The sequence below is a fragment of the Pinus tabuliformis genome, chromosome 7, assembly GCF_031772625.1.
Source record: "Pinus tabuliformis cultivar Carrire ecotype Pingquan chromosome 7, CPIR1, whole genome shotgun sequence".
Taxonomy (NCBI): Eukaryota; Viridiplantae; Streptophyta; class Pinopsida; order Pinales; family Pinaceae; genus Pinus; species Pinus tabuliformis.
The window spans coordinates 227,677,593-227,697,726 of record NC_142293.1 but is presented as its reverse complement, the minus strand read 5'-3'; the positions used below and the strand labels follow the sequence as shown (position 1 = coordinate 227,697,726).

Here is a 20,134-nt window from a genome sequence, read left to right as displayed (position 1 = left end):
ATTGCAAAATTTTATGAAGCATTACATTCAACAATAAATATATGAGCATGCTTAGATAACAAGAATGTAGAAACCGAAACGATCTTTTGGGCGAATTCAATACTAAAAGCATGAAAATATGTGAGTAGAGGCAGACATGATAATGATATCAAAAGGAATGAAAACGGTGCATCATTGAATCACCTGTCCCACAAACTCACAATAAACTAACTTTTCTCGAAGAAAAAATATAAATATTGTTCAGATCTTGGTACTTAGAGACTTAATGAAACTAAACAATATTGAAAAACATGAGGCTTAACAATTTAATTCAAATAATAGTTTATAAAAGAGAACTAAACCATATCAACATCTTAACCAGAAATATCACTTTGTTTAGTTGAAATTCCTAGGATGTCTGTGAGTGTGTCCAAAAGTGTCAATCTTTACAATTTTCAACATTTAAGGATTAAATTTAATTAAAACAACAGTAAGCCATTGCACCTTATAACTAGGTCCAAGTATACAGCTAAGGTTACTCTCATCAGTCAAATGAAAGAGAGAATTTGTCAACTTGGTGCTCCCTAGATTGCAATTGCAAGGTGTCATTTCACTATCCCTTGGTAACCTCTCATTATTACGCACTCTGGTCTTTCTCAGAATAATTTGACAGGAATAATTCCAACGAATATTGGGAAGTTAAAGGCCCTAGGAGTTCTCGACCTCAGCTTTAATTTTCTCTATGGTTATATTCCAAAAGCGCTATGTAATTATACAAAGTTGCAATTGATATGATTCTCATTAAATAACTTGGTGGGGAGTATATCAACAGAAATTGGTCATGTAGTCCAATTGGAACAACTCCACCTGAGCAACAATATTCTTAGTGGAATATTTTTAACTTCTTTGAGAAACTGCACTTCTCTCTAGGTGTTTTCCATTGGATACAATGATCTCACTGGTCCAATCCACTCTCTACCCTCAATCTGGCTTAGAATGGCATGATGGGTAGCATAGTTGAAGCTATTGGCAATTTGATTGGGCTCATCTACCTAAATCTTTCTCAAAATAACTTTATTGATAGCATACCTGAAGCCATAAGAATATTGAGAGAACTGACCACCTTAAATTTAGGGACAAACAATCTAACTTGCAAAGAATCCCACTAGGAACATAGTTTGACACTTTCAGTTGACGCTACTTCATTTCAAAGAAACAAATGTTTATGTGGTTTACCTCTACAAATATGCAAGGAAAAAAGAAAAATGGTTTATAAAAAAGAACTAAACCAGATCAACATCTCAACCAGAAATATCACTTTGTTTAATTGAAATTCCTAAGATGTTTGTGAGTGTCTCCAAAAGTCTCAGACTTTATAGTTTTCAACATTTAAGGTTTAAATTTAATTGAAACAACAGTAAGGTAATGCACTTTATAGATTGGTCCAAGAACATAGCTAAAGCTACCCTCAACAGCCAAACAACTTGCAAAATTACCATGTCTTCCCAATCCAAACCTAGGATGTTTGTGGTCACTATGAATAACAATAATGAAAAACATGAGTCTAAACAAATTAATTCAAACAATAGTAACTACTAGATCAACATCTTAACTAGAAAAGGAACCAAGTGACACTTTTTATAGTTGAAATTTCTCCTAGAGCTTCCTTCATGTCTGAAGAGTGTTAGCTATAGGAATAACACTAGTATTGACATTAGGTCTCTAAGTTGCCAAAGAACAAAAATGATAATTCAAGGATTGCCCCAAAGAAAACAAGCAATGCATAACTTTATGAAGCATTACAGTCAACCATAAGTAGAGGGGTCTGCTCATAGTGTAGAAATTTTCACTGTAGATTAACCTGATTATGCAATATAACTAAAGAAAAATACTTAATCTACTTCTACAATCAAACTTGCGGAAGCTTAATCGATTTGATCAAGATCAAACAGAAAACATATAACAGAGAAGAAGAATCAATACACATGAAACACATAAGAATACTATGGGGAAAGCCTCAGCTACAAACCTTGCTATCTGTATTATCATACAAGTGGAAATATCTTAGGATTACACACAACTTTAGCTCTCACAGCTATCGAGCTCTCAATACAATCCCTGTCACTGCTCATAGACATAATAGACAACTCATATGCCTTCTCCTCTATCCTCCAAGCCTCCTATTTCCTTGCGCAGTTTCTCCTGGGTGATCCTCTTTCACCCAGTGGAACACTGCTCTCACACACTGCTCTAACACATTGTCATAACTACACAATCCTCAAGGGAACCTTGCCCTGACTGCATGAATGAGTTTCCTTTATAGGAAAATTCCTCCAACTGATAGTACACTGTCCCTGTCTTTAATCTCAACTGGGTCTTTCTCAAAATAGACATGCATGAGTTTCTGATGAGTGAATCTCCAGTTAATTGAGTAGCACTAGTTGCATGCATGCATGCATCAACTGATTGATAACTCTCTATTAATTCCACAAATAGTTTGGAACTAATTTAAATGGACTTAACTCAGTAAACTGAGTTAACTAATTACAACTCAAATATAACTCAAACATATCTCCTTGTTTTAAGGAATAACTCAATACTATCTCCTTAATCAAAGGGATAACTCTTGCATGACTTCAGAAATACTTCTAACTTGAATTTCTCCAACTAAGTAATCCATAATGAATTAATTAATTATTATTCAAACAACTGGTGAGACTAAATTTGAATTTGAATTCTCAATTTTAATTCAAGGACAGATTAAAATTGGAATATTCTTGTTGCACATTTCAACACTTCCTCTCAACAAGAAATGGATTATCTGCCAACCCGATCCTACCTCTATGGAACTTGAATTTACACTTTGACAATGCCTTAGTCAAAATGTCAGCATCTTGCTCCTCGGTCGAAATATACTGCAACAACATGATCCTCCTCCACACACAGTCTCTGAGATGATGATACCGAATGTCGATGTGCTTGGACCTTTCATGAAATATTCGATTCTCAAAGAGTTTGATACAACTCTGATTATCACAATAGATCACAGTTGGATCCATCCTCTGATCAAACAAACCAACTAAAATTTTCCACATCCAGATGGCCTCACATGCTGCTTAACTTGCAACCATGTATTCGGCCTCTGCCATTCTGAGTGCAACTGACCTTTGTTTCCTGTTGTACCAAGAAACTGTCGTTGACCCAAGGTTGAAAATTCCACCTGATGTGCTCTTCTGATCTGATGGACTCCTTGCCCAATCTGCATCGGTGAAGCCCTGAAGCTTCACTCCCTCTGTCCATATGTACCATAATCCATACTGAGATGTGCCTCTGAGGTATCTCAATACATGCTTTTCTGCCTTCCAAAACATCTTGGTAGGCTGAACCATAGTTTGACTCAGTTGGTTTACAACAAAACACAAATCTGGTCTTGTGTTCACTAAGTACATCATTGAACCCACAAGCTGCCTGTACACAGTAGCCTCTACTACTTCTCCTGAAGTAGCACCCTCCTTCCTCCAGTTACTTGCTAGAGGAGTTTGCATGGGCTGACACTTCTCCATGTGGAATCTCCTGAGTATCTCATTGGCATAGTTGCCTTGAGACACAAACAACTCCCCATCCTTCTACCACACTTCCATGCCAAGGAAGTAGTGCATGAGACCCATGTCTTTCATCTCGAATTCTCTTGCAAGGTCCTCCTTGCAAGACATGATCAACTGATCATCACCTGTCAATATGAGATCATCAACATAAAGAACAATGATCAACTGCTTACCTTTTACCATGATGTGGTATAGGTTCGCATCCGCTTCACTCTTTGTGAAGCCTAACCCAGTGAAGTAGTTGTCGATCCTAGTGTACCAAGCACGAGGTGTTTGCTTCAGCTCGTACAAAGCTCTCTTGAGTCGGCACACATGCGACTCATGCTCAAAGGTCTCAAAACCTTCCAGCTGCTCTATGTACACCTCTTCCTCAATCTTGCCATTGAGGAATGCAGTCTTCACATCCATCTGATGGATCTTCCAACCCATCTGTGCTGATAGTGCCAACATCAATCTAATAGATGAGTACCTTGCTACAGGAGCAAATGTTTCATCATAGTCGATCCCCTTGACTTGTGAGAAACCACGGGCAACAAACCTTGTCTTATATTTCTCCACACTACCATCAGCGGCTTGCTTTACCTTGTAAAGCTAATGGGAACTCACAACTGACTTGTTCTCTAGTCTTGGAACCACATCCCAAACACTGTTCCGAACTATGGAGTCATACTCCTCCACCATAGCATCAACCCAAATCGGCTGCTGCACTGCTTCCTCAAAGGAAGATGACTCGGTCTCAACACATTCCCCAACAAGGGCCATGTATCTACTATACCTATCAGGTGACCTCCTCTGTCTACACTAGAAATATTTAGGTAGATGAGCCCAATCAAATTGCCAATACCTTCAACTATGCTACCCATCATGCCATTCTAAGCCAGATTGAGGGTAGAGAGTGGATTGGACCAGTGAGATCATTGTATCCAATGGAAAACACCTGGAGAGAAGTGCAGTTTCTCAGAGAAGTTGGAAAACTTCCACTAAGAATATTGTTGCTCAGGCGGAGTTGTTCCAATTGGACTACATGACCAATTTTTGTTGATATACTCCCTACCAAGTTATTTAATGAGAATCAGATCAATTGCAACTTTGTACAATTACATAACGCTTTTGGAATATAACCATAGAGAAAATTAAAGCTGAGGTCGAGAACTCCTAGGGCCTTTAACTTCCCAATCTTCGTTGGAATTATTCCTGTCAAATTATTCTGAGAAAGACCAGAGTGCGTAATAATGAGAGGTTACCAAGGGATAGTGAAATGACACCTTGCAATCGCAATCTAGGGAGCACCAAGTTGACAAATTCTCTCTTTCGTTTGACTAATGAGAGTAACCTTAGCTGTGTACTTGGACCTAGTTATAAGGTGCAATGGCTTACTGTTGTTTTAATTAAATTTAATCCTTAAATGTTGAAAATTGTAAAGATTGACACTTTTGGACACACTCACAGACATCCTAGGAATTTCAACTAAACAAAGTGATAGATGTTGATATGGTTTAGTTCTCTTTTATAAACTATTATTTGAATTAAATTGTTAAGCCTCATGTTTTTCAATATTGTTTAGTTTCATTAAGTCTCTAAGCACCAAGATCTGAATAATATTTATATTTTTTCTTCGAGAAAAGTTAGTTTATTGTGAGTTTGTGGGACATGTGATTCAATGATGCACCGTTTTCATTCCTTTTGATATCATTATCATGTCTGCCTCTACTCACATATTTTCATGCTTTTAGTATTGAATTCGCCCAAAAGATCGTTTCGGTTTCTACATTCTTGTTATCTAAGCATGCTCATATATTTATTGTTGAATGTAATGCTTCATAAAATTTTGCAATGCTTGTTTTCCCTGGGTTTCCACCTTCTTCTAGTAATATGAGTAGACCCCTCTACTTATTGTTGACTATAATGCTTCATAAAATTCTGCATTGCTTGTTGTCTTTGGGGCTATCCTTGAATTTTCATTTGGGTTCTTTGGAAACTTAGAGACCTAATGTCAATACTATTGTTATTACTATAGCTAACACTCTTGAGACATGCAGGAAGCTCCAAGAGGAATTTCAATTATAAAAATTGTCCCCTGGTTCCTTTTATGGTTAACATGTTGATCTAGATTGTCTATCACACGTTGATTTTTGGACTTATTTTTTCTCAAGAAAAAAGTTTAATGAAATATTTATTTTTAATAAAAGAAAAAATTAACGCCTATGGTTTGAGAATTAGAATTTGTAATTGGACAAGTCCTCTCCAGTTCAGCCAATTCTAAAGAAAATTCTCTAGAATGTATACACAACATATGGATTTGACTTAGAAATAAATTACTTTACAAAACCTTACTTCCATGGTTTGCATTCACTCTCTTCGCATTGAGGATTCTAAAGAAAATTCTCTAGAATGTACACACAACATATGGATTTGACTTAGAAATAAATTACTTTACAAAACCTTACTTCCATGGTTTGCATTCACTCTCTTCGCATTGAGGATACACGATTAGAAAATGGTAATTTCTAATTTTTATTATTATCAATAACAATAATAGATTAAATAAAACTATTAATGTTTTATTATTATAAAATTATAATTTTTTTATCTCTAAACACTTCCATCACTCCAGTGGACAAACAAATTATTTACCTACCTAAAATCTTTTAACGAGAATCACAAATTATAAATTCACGTTTTTGTTTAATTCCAGCAATTATACATTGACATTTTTGTTTAATTCCGAAACCTACATAATACATTTGATGTTTGATTTGTACATAAACCATTATTTAAAATCCAGAAATTCACAGTCGAAAATATTTATGTAAATGAAAATGATACCATAATTGATACAAAAGCAGAAAACTAGAAACGAGTATCATGTTTAATTCCTTAGAGGCTTTTTGTGGTTTAAGCTTGAATGATACCATGTTGAGTTTTCAGAATCCCCAAGTGAACTTCAGTGGCATTATCATGGAAGCTAGATATATCAGTCAACAAAAACCAGTATCATGGAAATCGGCATATAGATATATCAGTCAACAGAAACTCCTAAATGTCACCAGTGCGCGCTCACTTACAAGGCTGCAGCAATAGTAAAGCATATACAAAAATAAACCACAACCTTGCAGAAATACATAAATAAATTTACGTGATATTTAATCTATCTATATACTCGAACATATTATAGAATAACCACAGCTTCCACATTTGATTCAGTGTTTGTAACTTGAACACTATAGCAAAGACAGACTCAGCTTGTGGGCAATTTAGTAGAACAAGCACTGGTCAGCCAGTTCTATGTTCTAGCAGGCTTGAACGATCGTCGAAGAGGTGATGTTTTGCAAAAGCACTCATGGCCAAATTTAGCAGAAGTTTAAAGTCTTCCAGCGTCCCTCCATCCCACAGCTGGCTCTAGCACCGCTTACCGATGAAAAATGGGCTGCCTAGTCGTAACGTAAGAGTGGATGCCTTAGAATTCGTTGGAGTCCACACAGAAGCTTCAACACCTTCTCATGAACAACGTTAGAATTCATCACTGCTATTATCGTAAAAATGAGAAACCAGAGTGCTGAGTGCTTTAAAAAGACACGCAGATGCCGAAGAAACTTTGTGTGTAGATTATAAACAACATGTGCTCGTTGCAGTAGCTACTAAGAACATCGGTTGAGCGGGTAGATAAATTCAAATTCGAACATCGAATGAGCGGGTAAATAAATTCAAAATCAAATTTCAAATTAGCCTGTCATTAATGCGTATATTGTATTGTATACCCTGGTATTTATGGGCAGTATCATGCATGCTATGGCCATGAGCCGCGTTCTCGTCGGTGTTGTATGGTCATGGAGCAGTCACCGGAAATAATTTGGTCACGTCATTTTTTTGCCGATAAACAGAAGAGACGGGAGTCCCATGCATAATGATCCGCAGATGCAGAGATGTACTTCACACTGACCCTGCAGAAAAAAAAGTACTCTTAAAGACTAATAAAGGCCCTATAGCATGGGATTTATTGGTTGCCATTTTTTTGGAATGGAAAGCCTATAATCTAAAAAGGAAGAAGGTGGGCAAGTGCTATTTCATGGACTATAGCATTATTAATGCTCCCTTACATCACTGTCATTCCGTGGGCATAGACAGTAGTACAATCACGCTGACACCCCGGATTATTTCTGGACAAGCGCTTTCCGGTAAATCATACCACGCATGACCATACCATGCTATGCATCTGGACGGGGCATCTGAGATGTGACGCGCTGATACCATGCTATGCTATGCATCTGGACGGGGCATCTGAATGTTAACCGAACCATTCAAATTCAAATTCGAAATTTGAACTGGTGAATCCGCCCCGCCAAATTCGAAGTTTGAACTGGTGAACCCGCCCGGCCCAAATTCAAAATTTGAACATCGATAATTGCTATATCTCGCATTTCAAGTCGTCTGGCATCATGGTTCAGGGCGGGCACCAGACATATATCCGGAATTCCTTCCTGGGGCAGCGCATTACCGCCGGTGGAAGCCCGGACGAGAAGAAATTCAGCGGCGTGGGCATAAGCCTCATGGGCAACCACAACGCTGTAACGGACGTTGTCATCTTTTCGGCTGCTGTGGGGATTACAGTGACAGGTCAAGCCAATATCCTCACAGGAGTTCACTGTTATAACAAGGCCACAGGCTTCGGAGGAGTTGGAATCAAACTAATGCTCGGTGGATTGACTCAGATCTGAGGAACATCGGTTCTTATTTGGATTATACCGCCCATTCTTCATGCACTCCATGGCAACAAATTTGGGAAAGCTGAGAGAATCGTTGCTCTCACAGAACAAAAAGTTACCTACAATGCCTCTATTTACAGTCAGGCTCCCCCATATGATTACCTCTACTGTGGTTCCTCGCTGTACGGTGACCTGAATCCTCAGAGAATGAGAGAGTGGATGGCTTATCATGCCAAATTCTTTGGCCCTAGATCGCACTTTGTTTTTCACGATGCTGGTGGAGTCCATTCCCAAGTTAGAAAGGTGTTGGAGCCATGGATTCGAGCAGGTCGTGTGACGTTGCAGGATGTAACAAAGCAGGAACAATAACAAAGCAGGAACAATATGACGGGTATTACCATAATCAGTTCCTCATTGTGAACGTTTGTTTGCACAGGTAGCGAATTGGACTTTTTTCTTCGATGTAGATGAGTATCTCTATATTCCTCGGCGGAAAACACTGCAATATGTGTTGAATGAGCTCTCTGGCTATACCCAATTCACCATTGAGCAATATTCCATGTCTAACAAGCTCTGCTTGCAGAATAAACTGCACAGCATCTCGGCTAACAGTACTTATTCCAGGTAATAGTCATTATGGTTTCTATTAATCCGAAGAAAAAATTCGAATATGTTTTTGGGGTTTGAAATTCAATGTGATAATTCTGTTGCGCAGGGAATGGGGATTTGAAAAGTTATTATTCAGGGATGTGAAGAGAGGCATAAGGAGAGATCGCAAGTATGCAGTGTAGGCAAGAAATGTGTACGCAACTGGCGTTCACATGTCTGAGAATGTGATGGGGAAAACACAGCACAAGACAGAGGGTTTGATGAGATTCTATCATTATCATGACACCATCACCAGTAGAGGAGAGCCGTGCAGGGAATTTGTGAAATCATCGATGAGAAAGAACGTGAGTTGGGTGGGAGGCATTCCGTATGTATATGATGGCACCATGAAAGCTGTTGCTCAATCCATTAAAAAATTCGAGAGAGACATGATGGGATCCCAGCTCGCATCCATTCAGCAGTGAGCGATTATGTTGGGAAAATTCTGCAAATTGATAAAAGCAAGTACCATTTATGAAAGACCAAATCATTGCAAGAGCTTTGATTTGATCAGGCCGAAATCCAGAGCTCATCAGACTTAGTGTTTAGTGATCGTACCATTCTTTCTAACTCTTGAGCCTGCATCTATCTCTTGTAAATTTCCATGCTTGTTTACCGCGGGGGCGGGATTCTGCCCTGCCCTGCCCGGCCCCGGCATGGTCGATGCATGTAGGTTTATGGTACTGTATTCTTTTGTAAAGTATGAAATTTCAATTTGAGTGGACTTTGCTGCTCCCCGCCATCATTTGTTCACAGATCACTCTCACCTCACCTCACTTTGTACTGTCTTTCACACCACGAGATCCTCGCTTTCAATACCATGCGTTTGGTGGATGACTGGAATCGGTTCATTTCCTTTTCTGTTCTACTATCAATAATAGTATTGCCAGAAATTTGACATTATATGTTACAAAAGTGGATTTCATTTCATTTTCTGTTCTACTATTAGTAGTATTGCCAGAATTGTTTTATAAATTGTTATGACATTATAGGTTACAAAAGGGGAATTTAAAGTTAAACGGAAAAACTAATTTCCTTCGTACTTATTTGTATAATATTCTTTAACATATATGAAAACTCTCTCTTTTATATATATATAGTATTTTATAAAAATTTAAAAATATATAATTATCCACTAGTCACCGTAACACATTTTTTCACCTAATCGTCTACAACTCTGAAATTCAATTGCGTCATACAGCACGGTCATGTCTATGCATAAAATAGATTAATCATTCAGCCATGGTTAAAAACTGTTATCTTACAATCCTACCTCCATCCATTGCTTTAAAACGTCAACCCTTTGGATTTCAGTAAATAAAATTCACCTTTGGGACACCACCGAGGATATTAAACTTAGATTTGAGATACTATTGTACTGAATTTTACATTTACAATTTTATTGGTCAATGGTTTAAACGTTACAGTTTTATTTAAGTCTAATCTGTGTTATCATCATTTAACACATTTTAATTTATGATTCGAGAGGGTTTTAAAAATGTTGACTTAATCTGTGTTATCATCATTTAACACATTTTAATTTATGATTCGAGAGGGTTTTTAATGTTTTGTTTGGTAAGGAAATAATTTAACAATTTAAAATCTAGAGGTATTTTATAAGAATAAAAAGTTATCTTTTTAAATAATGTTGATGAGTCACTCAGCATTTGTCAATAACAATGATTTTTAAATAATGTTGTTGAGTCATTTTATATTTGCTAATAACAGTAAGTGCATAACAACCAATAACGGTTGTCTCAGTATTGGTTTGACAACTGAATTATGATAGGTTTGCCTACTTTTCAAAAAAAAAAAAAAATAAGCATACACCAGTACATTTGAGGATAACAACCTGTGATCGTTGTCCCACTGCTGCTTTCACAACTGAGTTATTATAAGTTTTCCTACTATTAAAAAGATAATTAAAAAAAATCAATTTATGAATAAGTGTACTTGGAAGAAGGTTTTAAAATATTTAATGCATTTGAGGATAACAACCTGTGATGTGATCGTTGTCCCACTGCTGCTTTCACAACTGAGTTATTATAGGTTTTCCTACTATTAAAAAGATAATTAAAAAAAATCAATTTATGAATAAGTGTACTTGGAAGAAGGTTTTAAAATATTTAATGAGAACCGCTTATTAATAACCATTTTAGATCCATCTTAACTTCGAAACTACCAAGAATCTAGAGGGATCGAATTTCTTTGCACCTTGAGTAAATCTATGGGGTTCAAAGGTTTACTACCTCTCCTCCTTTCTGTAACTGGAACCTTGGATCTCTCATTTTCCACAGATTTCACATTATTTCCATCACCAATTGAGCTGCTCCCAAAACAAATAGATATATAACTTAGAAAAAAAAATATTAAATATATAATTTTTATATGCTTATTAATTAAATTTAAATCTAAAATTATGAAATATAATAATTATGAATTTGAATCATTATTTTAATTTATATGACCAAATAAAATTTAATAAATAACCATATATAATTAACATTTCAAAAAAATTAAACTAAAGCTATTTAAAAAAAAACTTATATTAATATGTAATTCTTTTAATGGGAAAAAATCAATAATCAGATGAAATTAAATAATTATAAATTTAAGCTTTCTTATTAAAATTTAACACAGTTATAAATTAATTATTTATAATACTACATTCATATTTATTTTCAATTTCAAAAAAATATTTTAATAATCAAATCTCCATTTATAGATTCATGAAGTAGGGTCACAATTTTTTTTTTTATTTGGACAACTTCTTAAATTTGATACCAAGATTATTTTGTAGTGTTTTTTATATTTGATAAATTATAGTTTACTATTAAAGATGATTACTAATCGTGTTAAGAGGTGTTTTCGAGTTTTATATGACAGATATTTGCAACAAAATTTTATTTAGACAATTTCTTAAATTTGATAATAAAATTATCTTGTAGTACTTTTTGTATTTGGTAAATTTTATTATTATATTATTAGAGTTGATTACTAATGGCTTTGAGAGGTTTTAAATTTGATAATAAAATTGTCTTGCAGTGCTTTTTATATTTGATAAATTATATTATATTATTAAAATTGATTATTATTTATGTTGAGAAGTGTTTTCAAGTTTTATATGAAATACATATTTGTAATGTTATGTGATTTAAATATTAAGATCAGGTAAAATAAAAATTAAAAAGTAATTTTTGGGTTTAGGTTTTGAGAAGTCATGATTTTTCTTATAGTATTTGTTATGATGAAACAAAAGTTTGAAGAAATTTATTATGAAATGCAAGCATATTACTTTAGATCCATCTTAACTTTTAAATTGATATGTCAATACTTAATAAATTTAAATTTAAAATCAATTAAACTGGTTTTAAAGCTATAATAAAAACAACGATATTACCCATCGATAAATGTGGGTGATATCAAAGATTCCATCAAAAATTGTTTTTTTTGGTACATTGTCATAAAAAGGCATTAATAAACGATTAAATTGTACATCGGTAGAGTCAATAAATTAACTTGGTTCAGTGAAGCTGATTTAGCCCCTTACGGTATTTTTCATCCTGGGCACGCACTTCCCTTTCATCCAATGCATTGCGGGGGAGGAACATACATACGAGGTCTGCTAGTCTGCTCTTTCGAAAAGTTAGTCTGCTCCTCCGTCGATTTATATGATCCAATCCAGCTTATTTTTATCCCCTTCCCCCAGTATTGGTTTGGTCTAACCTGGGGAGATGGGGCTAATGAATCACTATAAATAAAGTACCTAATACGCCTATCCCAACATGCCTATTGCAATAAGTTGTGGTTAGCTCAACAATTTCCCTCTCACTCATTACTGAAAGTTGATGGAATGTGATTAAACGAATCTTTGGTTTAAGCACCTTTCCCCGTTCATTATTGAGAAGGGCTGGTTAATTAATTGATTTAAAGTGAACTGCTTCTTTCTAAAAGTTCCTCTCCTCATGGTGAGACCCCAATGTGTCTTGAACTGATGGACAAATAAAGCTAGGAGGTGTATTTGACTAGCAATTGTCTCAAATTGTGCAAACATAGGTTTTTTAAATTGGAAAAATGATATGAGGAACGCATTTGCATAATATGTATTGGAAAATTTAAATTTTATATAGATATTGTAAAAGATAATATTTTAGTTTTATGGATCCTGGAGTTCGAAAGCATACCAGTGAAGTTCTTAGACTATCTTGTTCTTGAAGGGCAACACGGACACCAGATTCGACCTCTAGAAACTCAGATCAATGTCATAGCTCAAACCTGAGAGAATAACAAGGATACTTTTAAATTCAAGTGAGTTAGAAACTACCTCCTCAATTTTGGGAAGAAAAGAGTTATAAATTAAATGTAGTCTTCAACAAATGTGAAACTTATAATACTTAAAAAACAAATAAAAAATAAAGAAACTTATGCAAATAGTTACATGCATCCATTGCAAAGTACATCCATCACACAAAAAAAAATCCATCATACACCACTAAATAACAAAAAACCAAATTTATAAAAAATATTAATAATATTCAAATTATAAAGTGAATTGACTTTAGAAAATTGCTAGATTCAACTCTCTTGCTCGTGAATTTGGCGTGTTCATATAATGATAACGGAACAATAAATGTAAGTCAAAATGTGACAAATTTATAAAATAAAATAAATTTTATTTTACCAAAATCACAACGGTCAAATTCAATATTCAAGCTTCCATACATGAGAATTGTAGATTTTTCCTTGGCCAACACACAAATTATGAAGGGCAGATTGTCTACAACTAAATTTCCTATATCGGCTTGTAGCTGGAAAGTTCCAAGAAAACTAAAAATCTTCTGAACCACAAGACTAAATTCATTGCATGCTCAAGTATATCATGCTCCATGAATAATAACTAGGCATACCATATACAAATCTACAACTCTTTTCTCGTGTCCTGAATAAGTATGAAAGGATTTACAGTTACCTGTGCTAGTTCTAACATTGGAAACTCCCCAGGATTCCCAAGATTGAAAGGACCAACATGCCTCCATAAGTCACATAAGGCATTCAACCTTCGGGGTTTCCAAGGAAGTGTTTGTAGTTAATTTTTATTTGAGAAGTGAAAGAAAACAGTACCATATTACTTCCAACAACACGGAGCGATAAACAATGGACCAATATTTCTGCTGCAATTGTCAACTTACCATATCATAAACGAACTAGAATCTCTGTGTATGTTTCCCATCTCCATAGAATGTCAAAGGCTCCTTGCACAAAGGCTATACATAATAATAAGGAATTTATCAAAATTATCTTAGACAAGAAAAAGGAATAAATCCCAAATTAACTCACTATAGAAAGAAAAGATTAAGCACAAAGGAACTAGAAAATAATTAAGGCACATAATCAAAAGGTTATACAAAGGTCCTAAGTGAATAGAAAAGCATAATTCAAAAAGATAAATGATTATAATCATTTGGGGAAATGATCAAAGCAGTGGAAAAAAAATTGTCTTAAGCAAAAGCACCATTAAGTGCAATAATACAATATTACAAACATAAGAAATCCAAATACTTCCCAAAGTTCCATAATACCTGCCAAAGTTCCTTAAATACATGCTTCTTCTTACTGAACCATATAAGATGTTTTTTAATTACCCTGTGAATGACTTATTACTTCATATAATTTTCGGGTAAATATAATTTTCAAAGATTTCTATTAGAATAATTAGGTTTCTATTCGGTATTTTGTGGTACCTATCAAACTACTAAAGGATTGCTAACCTTTATTGGACTATGTCTTGCAATAAAAAATCTCTAGGCCTTTTGAAAAACACACCAAATAGTACGACACTTTTGAATAGGAACCAAGCTAAAAAGAAAAATCAAAGTACTAGTAAACAGATAATGTAGCTCTAGATTTTTCTTCAAGGAGAATCATCGTATGGTCTACAACTACACAACCTATGTAACACCAACATTCAATGCATAATACAACTACAAAGTTATGAGATCATAGCCTTGAGAGCCTGAGAAGAAAATCAATAACTTACCTGAGCAACAAAATTACTTACAATCTGACCAACATCAAGGCACATTCGCAGACTGTATGTATTGAAAATTTGAGAAATATGAACTTGAAAGCACGATATCAAATAAGTATCTTGGCAAGTGTGATGTGAAATAAGGTTTAATATATTTAAATCAGTATCTTGGCAAGTGTGATGTGAAATAAGGTTTAATATATTTAGATTTAATACAGATAGTAAGACAAACTCAGATTCACAATACACCTCAACATTTTCTCCCCTGTGATAATCCATTGTTAGAGTTTCGGTTGTTTTCTTACCCTCATCATAGCAACTGCGGACTCTTGAATATCACCATGAAAACGATAATTCTTTTAGTTTTCAATACAAGGAAAACATCGAACAATAATTGAAAATAAAACATGGTGACTGCCTTCATCCAAGGTAAGTCCGATAAGAAACTAATCGATGGGATTAACATTGCTCCAATATGCTTCAGTTTGAGGATGTTCAAGAGGATCTCCATAAAACTCACTTGTACTTGTAAGCAAAAAGCATGCCCCAACATGCTTGGAAAGTCCGAGCATGTTCAAGGTTCCCAGAACATTAGTTTTGTAAAGCTTGAGTTAAGGATTCAGAGCAAAACATAACAATTTTATAAAAAAAAAATACTGAATAGAAACCTCCATTGTGAAAAATAGCAAGATCTACAGAAATTTACTTAAAAAACATACATTCATTTCATATTTCGATGAGTAAAGGATATGATAGTATTCACATGATTATGTTTCCCTTAGTAAATGGTTTCCATCTGAGTGGGGAACCCAGGATGTAGGCCCTTATGGTTATATAAGGTTTTGAGAAAACATACCCAGTCACCTTTGAATAGTAGGCAAGGCATAGAGCTAAGTTGGTAATGTTGGTATTTTGATCTCTTGCCTTTTTCTAATAGTAATATATGCTTCTACCACAACAAATAATAACCATCTTGTTTATAACCCACCAAGAAGATAAGGTAACAACCCGATCTAAAAGGTGGTCTTACATGAGCATAAGTGTTGGATAACCTGACCTGAGCTCTGCTCCCCAACTCTAGAGGTCTGGAGCACCCGTTAGGTGGAGGTAAGGAATAGGGTGCTATAAGGAGAAAAAGAGATTCGCATCTGGGTCAGCAGGATATTTATTCCCCTCAAACTGAAATATTTGCAGAGCTCTTTGAGGGGAGGGAATAAATAAAGGGTGAGGTACGTTAAGTGGATCGACCAACAAACAATTATTTTTGAAATTATGAAATTGCGTAATTACGTAGATAAAGAGAATGACATCGGGAAGAACTCTCAACATCTCTTAGTTAGTGAAAACACCGCCCAAATCACTCATTATTTGAGTTGGTCACCAATGCAAGTAGAAAATGAAGATGTAGAGCTTGAAACCCGAGACTCGCACCTTTTATGGTTTTATTACTTCTATTTTGAATGGAAGAAATGGAGCCCTGTACTTTGATTGTTAGGATATTCCGACACATAGGAAATAGTTAAGTATAACTTGGTATAGTGTAGAGTTAGGTAAAGCGTGTTTCTTTACTATGTACTTTTGTAACTTACAATTTGATGGTCACGATATGTTCTAGACATGAAGTGATCCGACGGTTCATTCTCTCCTCGGTATTAATGACACTTGACCCGTGGCTTGACACCCGATTGGTCCATGATCTCTGTTTAAAGAGCATGGAGGGTCATTTGTGTTGGGTTGTGTTATATTCTTTCCACGAATAGCCCACATAGTTAACCGGGGGGTTAGAGGGGGGGTAGAGCCCCCCCCTCGTTGTGCCTATTGCGTAGTGGGGGGGTCACGGGGGGTTTGAGGGGTGAAGGTAACCCCCCTCTATGGGGTCCAGGGCAACGCCCCAGAAAAGTTTGGTTTTGGACCCTATATTAGGTTGGGCGGACCTACCTATGTTTTTGTGCATGATTTTCGCACATGGTTTTGGATGCGATGGTTTTCAGTCCATGGTTTTGGACGCGATGGTTTTCGGTCCATGGTTTTGGACGCGATGGTTTTCGGTCCATGGTATTGGATGCTTCGACATGTATAAATATGTATTTAACATTGAAAGGAACATAATGAAAAATCAAGCTGGTATTCTCGGTTTTGGGATCCAGGGGAAAATCTCTGTGTATATGTGTTTTATGTGTTATGCTCTCGCATTGTTTATTTTCTGTGTTTTAGAATTCGTATGCAGAATTCGTATGCAGGTAATTTCTATACGGGGTTAAAACCTACATTTGGTATTAGAGTTGTTTTGGCTTCAAGGGGACGCCTTTGTTGCTGAGGGATTTCGCTCGGGCTTGTGGTAGACCCTGTTCAGTGGGAGATCTGTGGGATTGATTCTAGTGGTGAAAGAAGATGGCGAGCAGTGGAAAGATAGAGATCGAGAAATTTAATGGTCAAAGTTTTGAGTTATGGAAACTCAAGATGGAGGATTTGTTGGTGGATAAAGATTAGTGGATCGCGGTAGATCCAGATACTAAACCAACGAGGGTGTCCGATGAATAATGGAAGAAGTTGGATCGGAAGGAAAAGAGCACAATACGATTGTGTGTCTCAGATTTAGTATTGCTGAATGTATCAGGGGAAGCTATGACGAAGGCTTTGTGGGACAAGTTAGGGACTTTGTACCAATCTAAGTCTCTGGTGAATAAACTGTTCCTACGGAAAAAGCTGTATAACCTGAGGATGAAAGATGGATACTCGGTGACAGAGCACCTGAACGCATTTAATACTGTGGTAAGTTAGTTATTATCTGTTGATATTAAAATTTCAGATGAAGATAAGTGCATTAGTTTGTTGTGTTCTCTACCAGATTCGTGGGATAGTCTGGTTATTGCAATAGGTAGCAATGCAACTGCCTTGCAGTTTGATGAAATAGTCTCCGTATATGCGCACATCTTCCGTATATGCACAGTTTCCGTATATGCGCACATCTTTCGTATATGCCCAGTTTCCGTATATGCACACATCTTCCGTATATGCCCAGTTTCCGTATATGCGCACATCTTCCGTATATGCCCAGTTTTCGTATATGCGCACATCTTCCGTATATGCCCAGTTTCCGTATATGTGCACATCTTCCGTATATGCCCAGTTTCCATATATGCACACATCTTCCGTATATGCCCAGTTTCCGTATATGCGCACATCTTCCGTATATGCCCAGTTTCCGTATATGCGCACATCTTCCGTATATGCCCAGTTTCCCAGTTTCCGTATATGCACACATCTTCCGTATATGCCCAGTTTCCGTATATGCGCACATCTTCCGTATATGCCCAGTTTCCGTATACGCCCAGTTTCCGTATATGCACACATCTTCCGTATACGCCCAGTTTCCGTATATGCACACATCTTCCGTATATGCACACATCTTCCGTATATGCCCAGTTTCCGTATATGCGCACATATTCCGTATATGCCCAGTTTCCGTATATGCGCACATCTTCCGTATATGCACAGTTTCGTATATGCGCACATCTTCCGTATATGCACAGTTTCCGTATATGCGCACATCTTCCGTATATGCCCAGTTTCCGTATATGCGCACATCTTCCGTATATGCCCAGTTTCCGTATATGCGCACATCTTCCGTATATGCCCAGTTTAAGTTCGAAAGTTTGAAATTTTTCAAAGATAAATCCAATTGATATATTTTTGAATTAATCTATGGTTTATTTATTAAATTTTATTTTAAGGAAAAAAAGAAATAAGGTAAAAAAATCAACAACTTTCTATTAAATAAAGAGATGTTTACATATAGCATGCATGTAACATATGTGCCACATAAATCCTCATATTACATATGATTAATATCAAGATACATGGCGGGCAGGTCCGTTAAAGAATTTTCGTAGGGAGCACCAGATATATTCCAAAAATAGGCACCCACTCATCATTCGACTAGCGCCAAAAAATACTTAGACTGACAGTTAACAAGTCGGAAGATACTCTTGGTAAGTAAATCCTAGTGACACAGGAAGATATTGTGACTGGCAAGTAAATCCTAGTGATGCTCGAATAGACTTATAAAAATAACAGACACACAGGTCTACAGTAAAAACCCATTACAAAGAGGGTTAGAAAACTCCAATTGAGAAGCATAAAATAAAAAGGCTTGAAGGCCCGTCATCAAAACCATAATGCGACAAACTGTTGAAGGAAATGTAACTAAGTTCAGTGTTCATAAATGAACTTTTGATACTTGTATTTATTCAAGAAAAGAAATATTATTTTTATAATATATGTCAATGAGTTTCTTGCTCATTGAAATAGGTCTAGCAAATGTTAAAGTGTTATAGGAGGGTCAAAGAGTCAAAATAATTATGTTGAGGACCTTAAGGGCATGTTACTACAGGTACACTTACGTCAAAGAAGACACCTTCAAGCAAAGTCAAGTCTCCTCCAAGCATGTGGCACCATCAAAAGAAGCCTACCAAAGCAAATAAGTCAAGTCGGCCTACATTCTTCAAGTCGGCCTTCAAGTCGGCCTAAAGGAGGGACAATCCTCTATATATAGAGGTTGTCCACTCCATCATAACATCAAGCTTTCATCTTTGAAATCAACGAAGGTAGGAAGTCAAGAAAAGGGTGAAGGAAGGACAAAGAAAGGTTCTCCAAGTGCAACGAAGAAGAAGGGTGCACAACCGAGCCTAAGAGGATTGTTTCTAGGGAAATATGCAGTCACACATGCGAAGATAAAGAAGGTATCTCTGTTGCCATAGAAGCCCTCCACCACAGTCATACATATCTCATTGGTTGGGCTAGTAAAGTAGGCCTATAAGGCCTCTCACTCAAGCGAAAAGGAATCTCATTCAAGTGAAGAATAAAATAGGACCTCCACATAAGAGTCTTGAAGGAATCCCCTCACACGCGTGAAGAAATAGTGATACACTATTGTCATATCAAACCTGCAACTATATCTCAAGAAAGAGCTCGGTTGGAGGAAGGATAAAGTACTCTTCATATGTAAAGGAATCTACCAAGGAGCAAAGAGGAATATCTCTTATAGAAGAAACATAACAAGGACTACTATCAGTTGCCAGAAGAAGGACGAAGTGCTAGGGAGCAAAGTGTTGGATTGTCCCATTGGTATTTAGGCATGCTGGGGTGACGCATTAAGTTGACCACTTGCA

At 36.1% G+C, this 20,134-nt stretch overlaps 1 long non-coding RNA gene across 1 annotated transcript; it reads left to right on the top strand.

Moving 5' to 3' along the window:
* Positions 1 to 8,731: 8,731 nt before the first annotated feature.
* Positions 8,732 to 9,836, top strand: LOC149246676 (uncharacterized). The gene is made up of 2 exons (XR_016265580.1): positions 8,732 to 8,911; positions 9,003 to 9,836. It is a non-coding gene; the product is annotated as an uncharacterized LOC149246676 (long non-coding RNA).
* Positions 9,837 to 20,134: the final 10,298 nt, after the last annotated feature.